The following is a 13335-nucleotide window of genomic DNA, read 5'->3' as shown; positions in this document are numbered from 1 at the left end:
TCGACAAGATTGTTAAGCCCACAGCCATACGTCTACGTTTGCCTCTGTCCTTACGGATTCACCCAGTGTTCCATGTTTCACGACTCAAGCCTGTCTTTTACAGTGACCTCTGTCATCCCGGACCTGCTCCTCCTCCTGCCCGGACAGTCGATGGCCATCCCACCTGGCCCTTCAACAAAATCCTGGGTGTCCGACTTTAAGATAAGATAAGATAATACTTTATTGTCAGATCAGAGATCCGAAATTTGTCTTACATATTCAGTAGCTCCGTTACAACACTGTGTTACATCACCTTTCCTTCTAACAACACTCAATAAGTGTTTGGGAACTAAGGACACTAATTGTTGAAGCTTTGTAGGTGGAGGCATGCACAACTTCAGTTGTTCAACAGTCTGGGGTCTCCATTGTTACGTTTGAATCACAAGTTGACCAACTGTGGTGCGCAAGAGGTGAAAAATGAATTCCTCAGATGAAGATGAAAATACTTCTAAAACAATCTATGGTATCCAGAGCTCAATGCCTGAAAATATTTTTGAAGTAACTGTCTTCATTGCAAAATTATAGTGCACTGAACTAAACGTTAAATTCTGAAATTGGCTATGTACGGACACTACATGCTGTTGTAATAGGTCTCTTGTACGTGATTATATTATCAGTTTTTAGGTTGTGATTGTAGTGTTCTTTGTTTGTATTGTCAGAGATACATGTGACCATAGTTCTTGGTATGGAATGCAATCAGCATATAAGGAATTATTCATGATTTCACATGGAAATGGCTCAAAATGTATTTTTTATATGGTCAAAAATAGAACACGACATCATTTCTGAAAAAAGTAACTTTATTGCTTAACTTGAAACATCCATCCCCAAAGTGGGAATACACATAGTAATACATATATTAAAAGAACTGTCAAAATTGTTTAATGCGACCTCTGCTACCATATAACAGAACTGAAGTTATCTATGTATGGACACTACACAAAAAAATCTAATTATTCAAAATCATGCATTATTTTTTTTTATTTGTGTATTACTAAAATGTATTTGCTGAAATATCAATGGTTTGCTGTTTACTATCCTGATTTTAGCACAATACATGATACTATGTACGGCCACTACACTATGTACGGCCACTACAGTTTCCAACTGTTAGTGCCCCAATGTTCACTTCAAATGAGAATTGAAAAACAATTTTTCTGTTATGAATAAAGACTAAGCTAGACTACTGTTACATACCATTTGATCCACTGACATCCTTTGGGTAGAGGATTCTCCAGGAAGGGGCGTAGCACCAAATTTTGGGCCCTAGGTACTAGCCATACTGAAGACCCCCCCCCCCCCCCGCACTGTTATGTTCTTTTTTAATAACGCAAACACCAAATTTCTAATGTGTAGTCAAACCAGGTCTAAATCATGTATAACTTAGATCACATCTGTGAGTCAGAACCCTTTTTAAAGTTGGGGGAGCAGTATTGAGTTGGGGGGTCTGGGGGACCAAATTGCACCATTTTCTAGAAAAATGGTGCAATTTGGTGCATTCCCGTCTGTTAAAATGCACAGGAATACACCAAATTGCACTATTCCTGTTATGTGTCGGATGCAGCCCGGAGAACCGACCAGCGTTTGAAGGACCCAGTATAAAATAAGCAGAGCACGGTACAAAGGATAACAGAGTTTAATGAACATAACAGTGCTGTGAAAAAATATGCGCGGTCTGGCGTGGTGGTTTTGCGGTGCGCTCCCAGCAGCGCCAACGGTCCGGAGCCAGAACCAACCCAGACCCAAGGACCCCGCCGACACCCCCCAGGTGGCTGCGACAAACTGAGTCTGTGAAAGAAGGAATCATTATGTGAGTCCACACTCAACACACAGAGAGAACGCTCAAAGGTGCACAAACAGCAAACACTTCCTGGCTTAATTACTAATCAGCTTCCCACCCTGCAGGCATGGAACACCCAGTTCACAAAACTCCACTGCAGAGGAAGCTGATTACACGACCAACATACAGCTCAATATAATAAGGTGTGAGGGACACCACATTTACTGACTGTATAAATGTTAGTCACAAAATCTAACGTACCTCAGGAAGTGTGCTGACGAGCATGAGACCTCACCCCCTCCTCTTTCACAGACCATGCATCAAACCTGGACGTTCTCTGCATCCACTGATGATGAGATGGCTCCCGAGACGACGATCTCACCTGTCTGGTCACAAGGTCGAGTCTCTGGCAAATACACACTGTGTACTCCAGTCTTAAATGCCACCATGTTCCAATCCATGTAGATGCACCACAGCTGTGAGTCCTGACGAGCCGCAGGTGATCAGCCTCAGGTGATCAGGGTGAGGTCCTGATAAACTCAGCTACACAGCCACTCAGTCCCAAATGCGAGCCACCTGGAAGGAAAAACAAAAGACAGGACAAAAGACAGAAACAAAAAGGCAGCCAGGCCCCCCAGCCATACAACAGTACCCCACCCTCACGGGAAGCCTCCCGGCGACCACACAAACCTGGCCCAGGAGAAACACCCCCCTCCAGGGACCATGGCTGGAATCCATGGTATCCGCCTTCGTCTTCCAACAGAATGGTTGATGTCTTCTCCTCTGGCTGCATCTTTGCCTTTGTTTCTGTCAGTCACTTAGCACAGGTGTGGCCAGGAGTTCTTAAACCTGTGCGATCAGCCTTTGTCCAACCATGTTCACAGTCTGATTAGTCATAAAACAAAAAAGACAAACACAAACAACCAAAACACCCCCCCCCCTCCCCAGGGGACCGTCCCATCAAACCCCGGGAAGAGGAGAAAAGAAAAACACAACCCAAACTTAAGGTTACGAATAAAAATGCTAACACCCCCCCCTCCCCTCCCCAGAGGACCGTTCCATCAAACCCCGGGAAGGGGAGAAAAGAAAAACAACCCAAACTTAAGCTAGCAAATAAAAACACTAACACCCCCCCCCCCCTAACGACATGTAGGGACCAACACCCCCCAGAGGACATCCCGCCAGCTCCAGGAGTAATAACCACAGCCGAGGTCCCTCTGGGATCCAATGTCACCCACGGGGACTCCCAGCGCCTCCCAGAGGACCATTCCATCAACCCCAGGAGACGCCTCCCCTCATGACCAACGGACCCAGCCCCGGCCGTCTATGGCTAGATGGACCCACAGCCCTTTCCCCCCCAGAGGACACCACAGTCAAACCCTGAGGGCGGAAACTGGGGGGAAAAAACAAAAGGAGAAAAAAAAAACATACCAACAAAACAACCCCAACCCCACCCCCTTGGCGCAGTGGAAACTGGAAGCACATCCAGTGTCACCAACCGTGACTATACCCCAGAAGCCAACCGGGAGGAGTGGAACAGCGGTTATGGCAGACGGCACAAAACGGCGCCACTCCTCCGACTTCCAAACTAGCCACCAGCTGCGGGTATATCCCACTGCCCCAAACCTCAGCCACGCCGATGGCAGATGGCTCAAAGGCGCGCTGAAGCCGGAGGTGGAACAGGGAATCAACAAACAAAAACCCCCCCCCCCCCCCCCAGGTGCAGAGGTTACCTGGGAAATGCCCAGCATAACCAAACTGCACCACTCCAGCAACGCCGACACTACGGCTCACACGGCTGGAGCCAGAGGAGAAGAGAGGGAACAAAAAGAAAATACCCCAAACCCCCCCCTCCCCTCCCGGGTGCAGAGGTTACCTGGGAAACGCCCAGCATAACCAAACTGCACCACTCCAGCAACGCCGACTCTACGGCTCACCCGGCTGGAGTCAGAGGAGAAGAGAGGGCATAACAAAAAACAAAAAAAAAAAAAAGAAAAAACAAAAAACAACCCAATTACCCCCCAGGGGACCGTCCCATCAAACCCTGGGGAGGTGAAACTAAAAGAAAGACTAACAGACTAACATAAAGTTGCTTGGGTCCTTTTTTGTTGCTCCAAACAGGCTGCAGGGTCACAACCCCAGACACTAATAGTGGAAAACAAAAAATAAAATCCCACACAAAAACCAACTCAAAAAACACCCACAAGAAACGAACCAACACAAAACTAATCAGTGGTTTATACCGTCAAGCTCAAACAAATCGAACACACCTGTTCCAACTTAAGAGCTTAACGGTAATGTGACTCAGTCACTACAAGAGGGAGCCAGAGTGCTAAAAATGAAAAACCCTCTTTGGTGACAGAGAAAACAAACGAGCTGCTTTTCTGTGCGCAGCTGTGAGCAACACACAACCAAAAATGTGATTCAACTAAATAACACCGGAGCTGACACAACAGACGCAGTAGCTATCATTACCCGGGGAAACGGGGCTACGACTGTAACACAGGAAGCACCGCAACCCGTGCCACAGAGCTCCGCCGTGCGCGTTCACCCATTACAGACCCACTCCTGCAGCTCCCGTTTAAACCTCTTATCCGGTCGAAGTGTGACGCGAAGCCATCGCCAGTCACACTCCACCACGACCCACGGATAAGGCACACACAAGAACACGGCTGCATGAGCGCTCAAATCAGTATTCAGTAATGGGTTCTCCAACGCGCACCATCCGGGTGGAGAGCACCCACAACTGATCCGGATAACTTCTGAACGTCTGCTGCCGCCTTCCCGGCGCGTTACCGTCTCTGCTACCGCTGGGTCCGTGATGTTTGGCCAGAGACTACTGTTATGTGTCGGACGCAGCCCGGAGAACCGACCAGCGTTTGAAGGACCCAGTATAAAATAAGCAGAGCATGGTACAAAGGATAACAGAGTTTAATGAACATAACAGTGCTGTGAAAAAATATAAAAGTGCGTGGTCTGGCGTGGTGGTTTTGCTGTGCGCTCCCAGCAGCGCCAACGGTCCGGAGCCAGAACCAACCCGGACCCAAGGACCCCGCCGACACCCCCCAGGTGGCCGCGACAAACCGAGTCTGTGAAAGAAGGAATCATTATGTGAGTCCACACTCAACACACAGAGAGAACGCTCAAAGGTGCACAAACAGCAAACACTTCCTGGCTTAATTACTAATCAGCTTCCCACCCTGCAGGCATGGAACACCCAGTTCACAAAACTCCACTGCAGAGGAAGCTGATTACACGACCAACATACAGCTCAATATAATAAGGTGTGAGGGACACCACATTTACTGACTGTATAAATGTTAGTCACAAAATCTAACGTACCTCAGGAAGTGTGCTGACGAGCGTGAGACCTCACCCCCTCCTCTTTCACAGACCATGCATCAAACCTGGACGTTCTCTGCATCCACTGATGATGAGATGGCTCCCGAGACGACGATCTCACCCGTCTGGTCACAAGGTCGAGTCTCTGGCAAATACACACTGTGTACTCCAGTCTTAAATGCCACCATGTTCCAATCCATGTAGATGCACCACAGCTGTGAGTCCTGACGAGCCGCAGGTGATCAGCCTCAGGTGATCAGGGTGAGGTCCTGATAAACTCAGCTACACAGCCACTCAGTCCCAAATGCAAGCCACCTGGAAGGAAAAACAAAAGACAGAAACAAAAAGGCAGCTAGGCCCCCCCAGCCATACAACAGTTCCCATCTGTTAAAATGCACAGGAATGCACCAAATTGCACCATTTTTCTAGAAAATGGTGCAATTTGGTCCCCCACACCCCCCAACTCAATATAACTAGCTTTCAAGCTCACCTCTCTTTTCAAACAGTTTGGTTAGCAGCTGCTTTCCCTCATTTAGTTTTCTTTCCCTGTCCTTTTTTCTCTTCTTTTTTGAAATCCGGACTTTGATTTTTTAGGAAAGATACATTTTATTTCAGCATAAACACTAGGGCTGCAACTAACAATTATTTTACTAATCAGTTCATCGGTCGATTATTTTTTCAATTAATTGTTTTATTTTATTTATTTTTTTACTTACATGTGAGTTTTGCCATTATTTTTTTGAGTTATTAAAAGGCCTTTGTCACACAACATCAACGTTTGATCTTGTAACAAAGTTATGTTATATTCTTGTCAAAAACATACCTGGAGTAGTGTTTTGTTTTATTTTGCACATACATACATCACCGACACACCACAAAGAGATTTCTATCAGGTTTAGATGCCTACAGCAACTAACTCAACCACTGACAACATATTACAGCAAGAGTCCACGAAAGTATTTTAAAGGCCTGATGAAAGTGTAATATGTTATATTTAAGAAAATATTTTCATGAAAAAAGACACAAATGTGCAGTTTACTGCATTTGATTTTTTTCTTGTGTAAAAACACAGCTTAGATGTGGTTTGACCAAGACAAATTGTCATTAAACTTAATAAAACAGGGATAAAGTGGAGGTTTGAGAGTCACTAGGTGTTCACAGGAAACAGTTATTTCTATATTTATTCATGTTCACTGTTAGTTGGTTTAATCTTTTCTGTTTTGTTTTATCAGATTCTTTTTGTCTGTTTCTCTAAAACTGTATTGTGGCATTATTAGTTATTATTACTATTATTGTTGTTGTTTCTATTATTATTATTATTGATATATAAATAAAAATAAATAAAATATTACAATTTGTAATACATTTGACTCTTTTATGACAACAAACGCTGAGCCATGAATTATTACACAGAAAACAAATGTGCTGACAGCTGCAACAGCTTAATGCTAACTTCAACATTGAAAATGCCATAGACATGCTAACGTGTTAGCATTGGTCCCATTTTTAAGTTATAAAATACATCTATCAACTGTTTCAGAAGACCATAACAGGTCAGATTAACATAAAAAGGTAAATGTTACTCACAGACATATGCTCTTTGGGGTTTTAGTGGGGAAAAATTAATATTAAGCGAAATAAAACACTGAATCAACAAAGCATCGATCTGCAAATCACTGCTTCGATTGGTCCAAGGTTCAAAGCAAAGCCGCACTGCAGAAATGGTTGATTTATATGGAAGAAACAAAACATTTGTGGTAAAACAAAGTTATTTAACAACTAATTGATGACTAAATTAGTTGACAACTATTTTAATAATCGATTAAATCGATTAGTTGTTTCAGCTCTACTAAACACCTCCTCTTTCTGTCAGATCCCGTTTGGGATGTGTGTGTGTTGGGGGTGGGGGGTGGGGGTGAGTCAAGTGCCACCTGTGTGCGCCTGGACTAAACCATTGTACAACTGCAGGGGTGAGAAGGGCCCTCAGAGATCTTTCAATATTATTGATAGAGCAGAATTATGTTTCGCAACATTTATACATTTATTCTAATTATATTCTTTTACAACATGAATTGTATGGACATTAATAACATGCAACACAAAAATGTATTTAATGCCAGTTTTTTGTGGGCCCCCCCATGCTCTGGGCCCTGGGTACATAGTACCCTTTACCCCCCAGTCCGACACCCTGTCTCCAGGGCTATGTACGGACACTACAGGATTTTGGTGAACAAAAGGTGTTGTCACAAAACTCAAATTTTTGGGAAAACAAACAATCCAAATTCAATGATATTCAACATACTGTTAATACAACTGCAACTCCTCAATATAAATGAACAACAACCACTTTATTTGAACATATTTCATTATTTCAAGGCCAAATGAAAAATTGTAACACTGCAGGTTTATCTGAAAAAAACATAGTCTGAAATTAAATATTGTTCTATGTTCATATAGGTATGTCATCATGGTTCAGATTGGTTGCTGTGCCTTGCTGAACCTCAAGTAATGTTGTATCAATTGAATTGAATATTTTGCATGCACCAACATAACGGTAAAATCCCCCAAATTAGAAGCACATACGAGGTCTGTTAGAAAAGTATCCGACCTTTTCATTTTTTTTCAAAAACCTGATGGATTTGAATCACGTGTGCTTGCATGAGCCAACCTTGAACCTTCGTGCGCATGTGTGAATTTTTTCACGCCTGTCGATTGTGTCATTTGCTTGTAAGCAGCCTTTGTGTGAGGATGGGTGTAGTCTGTCATCGTTTTTTCTTTGCAAGGAAATGGCGGAACGACTGGAGCAGCGCGACTGCATCAAATTTTGCAAGAAACTGGGTGACAGCCAGGTGGAAACGATTCGGATTATTCAGACGGCTTTCGGTGACGATCCTATGAGCATCACACAGATTAAGGAGCGGTACAACCGGTTTAAAGACGGCCGCACAACGGTGGAGAGCGAGGCACGCTCCGGGCGGCCATCAACATGCAGAAATGACCAGAGCATTTCCAAAGTGAATGCTGTGGTGATGTGGGACCATCGTGTGACTATCTGAGAAATTGTGGAAGAGGTGGACATTAGCACTTTTTCGGCACATTCCACTGTGACAGAAGATTTTGCCATGAAGAGTTGCAGCGAAATTCATGCCAATGGGTTCGGCACGAAGCTGATGGCGCAGCAAACGCACCTTCGTGTTGAAGTCTCACAGGACATGTTGTGACATGCCCAGCTCTTCCACCATTCGGAAGATTCAGACGGCTTTCGGTGGCTTTTCAGTCGTGTGACTATCCGAGAAATTGTGAAAGAGAGGCCCAGAGAAGGTGGTGGCATTTCTGGATGTTGATGTATGGCTTTCGCTTTGCATGGTAGACTTTTAACTTGCACTTGTAGATGTAGTGATGAACTATGTTAACTGACAATGGTTTTCTGAAGTGTTCCTGAGCCCACGCGGTAAGATCCTTTACACAATGATGTCGGTTTTTAATGCAGTTCCGCCTGAGGGATCGAAGGTCTCGGGCATTCAGTGTTGGTTTTCAGTCTTGCCGTTTACGTGTAGAAAGTTCTCCAGATTATCTGAATCTTCTGATTATATTATGTAGATGATGGAATCCTTAAATTCCTTGCAATTGAACATTGAGAAACATTGTTCTTAAACTGTTGGACTATTTTTTCATTTTTTCATTCTATTTTTTGATCCTCACACCATCTTCGCTTCTAAATGGCTGAGCCTTTTGGGGATGCTCCTTTTATACCCAATCATGACACTCACAATTAGTGTCCTCAGTTCCCAAATACTTATTGAGTGTTGTTAGAAGGAAAGGTGATGTAACACAGTGGAAAACATACCACTGTCCCAACTTTTTTGAAACGTATTGCAGGCATCCATTTCAAAATGAGCAAATATTTGCAACAAAACAATAAAGTTTATCAGTTTGAACATTAAATGTCTTTTCTTTGTGGTGTATTCAATTAAATATAGGTTGAAGAGGATTTGCAAATCATTGTACAGTGGTCCCTCGTTTATCGCGGGAGTTACGTTCTAAAAATAGCCCGCAATAGGCGAAATCCACGAAGTAGTCAGCGTTATTTTTTACAATTATTATAGATGTTTTAAGGCTGTAAAACCCCTCACTACACACTTTATACACTTTTCTCAATCAGGCATGAACATTTTCTCACTTTTCTCTCGTGTGTAAACACTCTCAAAGTTCAAACCTTAGTAGAAAAATAAGACCAACCTGTTTTCAGGCCCAAACATTTGTTTGAGAAATAAAAATAGAACGTTTTCCTATAAATAATTATGACTGAGTCATACCTTGCTGCAGGTGTCTTTTTCCAGGTGAAGAACACAGTTATGGGTAGTTGTTGGCACTCTTTTTTCTTCTGGGCGAGAAGATTCTTATAAACAGACACGCAGAACACAATGCGCGTACTCTCCCTTCAGCCAGCTTGATGAGGATGCAGAACACAATGCACTGTAAAAAAAAAAGAAAAAAAAAAGCATGCAAAATTGGACTAAAAAAATCCACAAAACTGCAAGGCTGTGAAAGGTGAACCGCGTTATAGCGAGGGACCACTGTATTCTGTTTTTATTTACATTTTACACAACCCTAATTCCAATTTCATTGGAATTGGGGTTGTAAGCCTTCTGTGAACCTTGACTGTTGAAGGCTTCCAGTGTTATGAGTGCATTCACTCACCATCTGTATCTTCATTTCCCTTAGTTCCTGGTTTCAGAGTTGTGTGTTGGTCTGGTCCTGGTCCCTGAACCTCTACTTTCAGTTCTCCTTCAAGACTGGCTCGGGATACTGCAGGCCCCTATTTTCACTGCCAGGAAGTGGGTCACTCTCCATTCTGCAGTCACCCCCAGTGCAGCATCTTTATTTTGTCCTTACAATAAATATCTTTCTTTTGTAAATCACTCCATGTCTTGCTCCCTAGCATTTGGGTCCATTGCCTGAATCGGTCCGGGTATGTCCGGACTTCTAACCATAACAATGTGATTTCGTTTTTTTTTTTTTTTAATAGTTACAAGAATTTCAAAAAAAGCTTTTTTATCTTATCATTATGGGGTGTTGTGAGTAGAATTTACTCAGTTTTGGAATAAGACTGTAACAAAACAAAATGTGGAAAAAGTGAAGCGCTGTGAATACATTCTGGATGCACGATGCCTATGCGTCACTGTCTGCCACAAAAAAGGATTTTGCTCTTAGGATGCAGAATTTTGGAATATTCGCTGCAGTACACAATTTATTTCAGCCATTTTCTATTCAGCATGGAGGTATACGTCTCATGGCATGGTTTGATGACACCACTGCATACCTTCTACACCATCTGCTTTCTCAATGAACATGGCATTTTATAGACATTTTGTGGTCATATACGTATTTTCAACTGCAGTATTTCACATAGATTTGGCTGTTAATGATCATTGATAAAATGATGTCTGGAAATCACCTGGGTGTTTTTTTCTTTTATTTAGTCAGCACAGATACATTTTCTTCCCATTGCCTGTTTTCAAGTGCATGAGCAGAGGCTGCCAGTAAAATGTGCAAAGCTCCTGCTGATACCTATTTTTTCTGAATGCACATCAAAATAAATCCATTTTAATGTGAAAGAAGCAGTAGTGCCCTACTGTGAAATGCTGACTACATCACTGTTGTGCTTTGCTAATGTGAGCAAAAACTCAATAAAGCTGTCTGAAAAACAGTTTGAAACACTGTCGTGTTTTGTTGGGAAATAATTTTGAATGAGCAAAATACGATATTCACTAACGAGCAGCAATTAAAAACATTGTACCAAGTCTGACATTATTGTACACTGATTTTAATGCATTAACCTCAGCAAATACTGTAGAGAACAAGTCAGTAATAAAGATGACAAACTTACTCTCCCTCCTGTGTTCACAGGACAATTAGTGAAATCCTGCAAAATATAGATCAAAGATATTCTGCTGAAATTCAAATTGGAAAACAAGTTGTCACCTTGGTTCAAGTTGCAGAGGGGCACGAATGTCTATTTTCTCCTTCCTTGTTGGCTACTTTATTGAACCTCTGGCAGCAGCCATACTTTAGATTAAAAATATGAAAGAAGCAATGACACTGTTGTTATCACAAAATAAGCATTATGCTCATGACAGCTTATTGTCTTCTCTACATTATTAAGTGAACTGAATCATTCATTCATTTCCTGCCACTTATGCACATCCAGGTCATGATGGCTGGAGACCAAGAGGGTCATCCCAAGCTTCTCAATCCTTGGTCAAGCCCTTTAATACTTTCTGGGGTATTCCAAAGTGTTCCCCAGCTAGCTGGGAGCTATAATCCCTCTAGCATGTCCTGTGTGTTCCCTGGGGCCTCCTCCCAGTTAGACATGCCAGCAATACTTCCAAAGGGAGGTGACAAGGTGACATCCTCACAAAATAACCCAAACCACCTCAGCTGGCTCCTTTCAATGCAAAGAAGGAATGGCTCGAGCTTCTCACCGTGTCCTGGAGTGTAAGCCTAGGTACCCAACAGAGGAATGTCATTTCTACTGTTTGTATCCATGACCTTGTTATTTCATTACCAGTGGTGGGCACAGTTCCCCTAATCTGCTAATTATCAAAGCTAATATTTTCATTATTGCATTAGATTTTCAGATAACTTTGAAAACGATCATCGGACCAATTATCTTCCGATAAGTTTTGGTCAGTGGTCGGCACAGTTCTGATAATCCGATAACAGATAATTATCAAAGATATTGTTTATATTATCGGATTATATTTTTAGATAACTTTAAAAACCATTATCGGACTAATTATCTTCCGATAAAATTTTGTCTGATAACTTTTAGACCGATAATGTAGTAAACAAAGCTGAACAGTGGCAAACATTTTTGTAATTTATAATCAGTTGAGCACCTATCTGTTAAAAGTTTCATAACAGATGTATAGGTTTATCCTCTGCAAACAGAAAAGAGCTGCTTCCAGAAGAAACTGCGCTGTCCTCTGCATGCAAAAGAGAACTGGTCACCAAAAAAAAAAAAACAACAAAAAAACCCCCATTTCCTTTAATACCATATTGATGTGCTGGCAATATCACCAAAGTCATCCAGAGGCATACATTTTTAAATTATGGTTCAAATTTTAACCAAACTAATTTTGGACAAATTGTTTAAAATTACTGTCATGTTTGAAGTTTTAGAAATTGAAAATATCAGATATATGTTTTAGTTTTAAAGTAATGTGCTAATTTTTAAGGTTTTAGTGAGCACATGCTGTGCCCAGCAATGCATTATGGGTAGGATAGGGTAATCTCAGTACGTTCACAACATGACAAATGCATTTGAGACACTCTGTTCAGGCTCCACAGGCAACAGCATGGAACTCTAGTGCCTAAAACTCTTGTGAATATATTCTCTGGGTTTATAGACATTGTTATTGTATTTGCATTTGTTAAATTCCACACATCTTAAATGTAGCAGACACGGATTATCTTGAATTTTGTTTTGGCATATTTTCAAGGCCTCTACTGCCATCTACTGGCCAGTAGTGTTCATGGCAGTTCATGGCAGTAAGTATTCGTCCTGAAGCTGGGCAGACACTGTATGATATTTTTAATCACTGTATTCGGTTTCAGTTCAAACTGTACAACAGAACTGCATGGTGTAAAAGTTCAGAGTGCACAATTTATGTTCTCACACACATTGTACCTTCAAAAACCACAAGTCAAACTCATGTTTCCAAAAGCAAAATGTAAGCTTTTTTTTTTCAAACTTAATTTACAAAAACTCTTGTTGGGAGACATAAAAGTTTAAAAACAAAACAACAACAACAAAAACATTACAAGACAGGTCTGCAGTGTTTGCACAGGCACAGTGCGAGCGGTTGGATGCTTGTAGCTCTTCAGCAGCAGGATACCCTCACAACAGCCGACCAGAATAATATCAAACAGGTTTGATTTTCATTCGACCATACGATCAGCGATCAGGAGGTGGTCGTGAGATGTTAAACGCTGCTTGTTACTCCATGTACACTACACGATGCAGGACGTGCGATTAACCTGAAACTCGGTCCAAACAAATTCTCGCACGAATGAAAAATCATCTGAAAAAGGGACAAAACTCGCACAGTGTAAAGCCATCATTTATGTGTCGACAATATTGAGTGCACGTTTTACACTATAATAAAACG

General features: G+C 42.0%; 1 long non-coding RNA gene across 1 annotated transcript; it reads right to left on the bottom strand.

The window, feature by feature from the left end:
• Positions 1-207: 207 nt before the first annotated feature.
• On the bottom strand, positions 208-5451 carry LOC117521044. The gene is made up of 3 exons (XR_004563867.1): positions 5440-5451; positions 4035-4044; positions 208-278 (listed from the first exon to the last, which is right to left on the bottom strand). It is a non-coding gene; the product is annotated as an uncharacterized LOC117521044 (long non-coding RNA).
• Between the last annotated feature and the right edge of the window lie 7884 nt (positions 5452-13335).

This window comes from Thalassophryne amazonica, chromosome 1, assembly GCF_902500255.1.
Source record: "Thalassophryne amazonica chromosome 1, fThaAma1.1, whole genome shotgun sequence".
Taxonomy (NCBI): domain Eukaryota; kingdom Metazoa; phylum Chordata; class Actinopteri; order Batrachoidiformes; family Batrachoididae; genus Thalassophryne; species Thalassophryne amazonica.
Note: the sequence above shows the minus strand (reverse complement) of the source record. Positions and strands in the feature narration are given on the sequence as shown.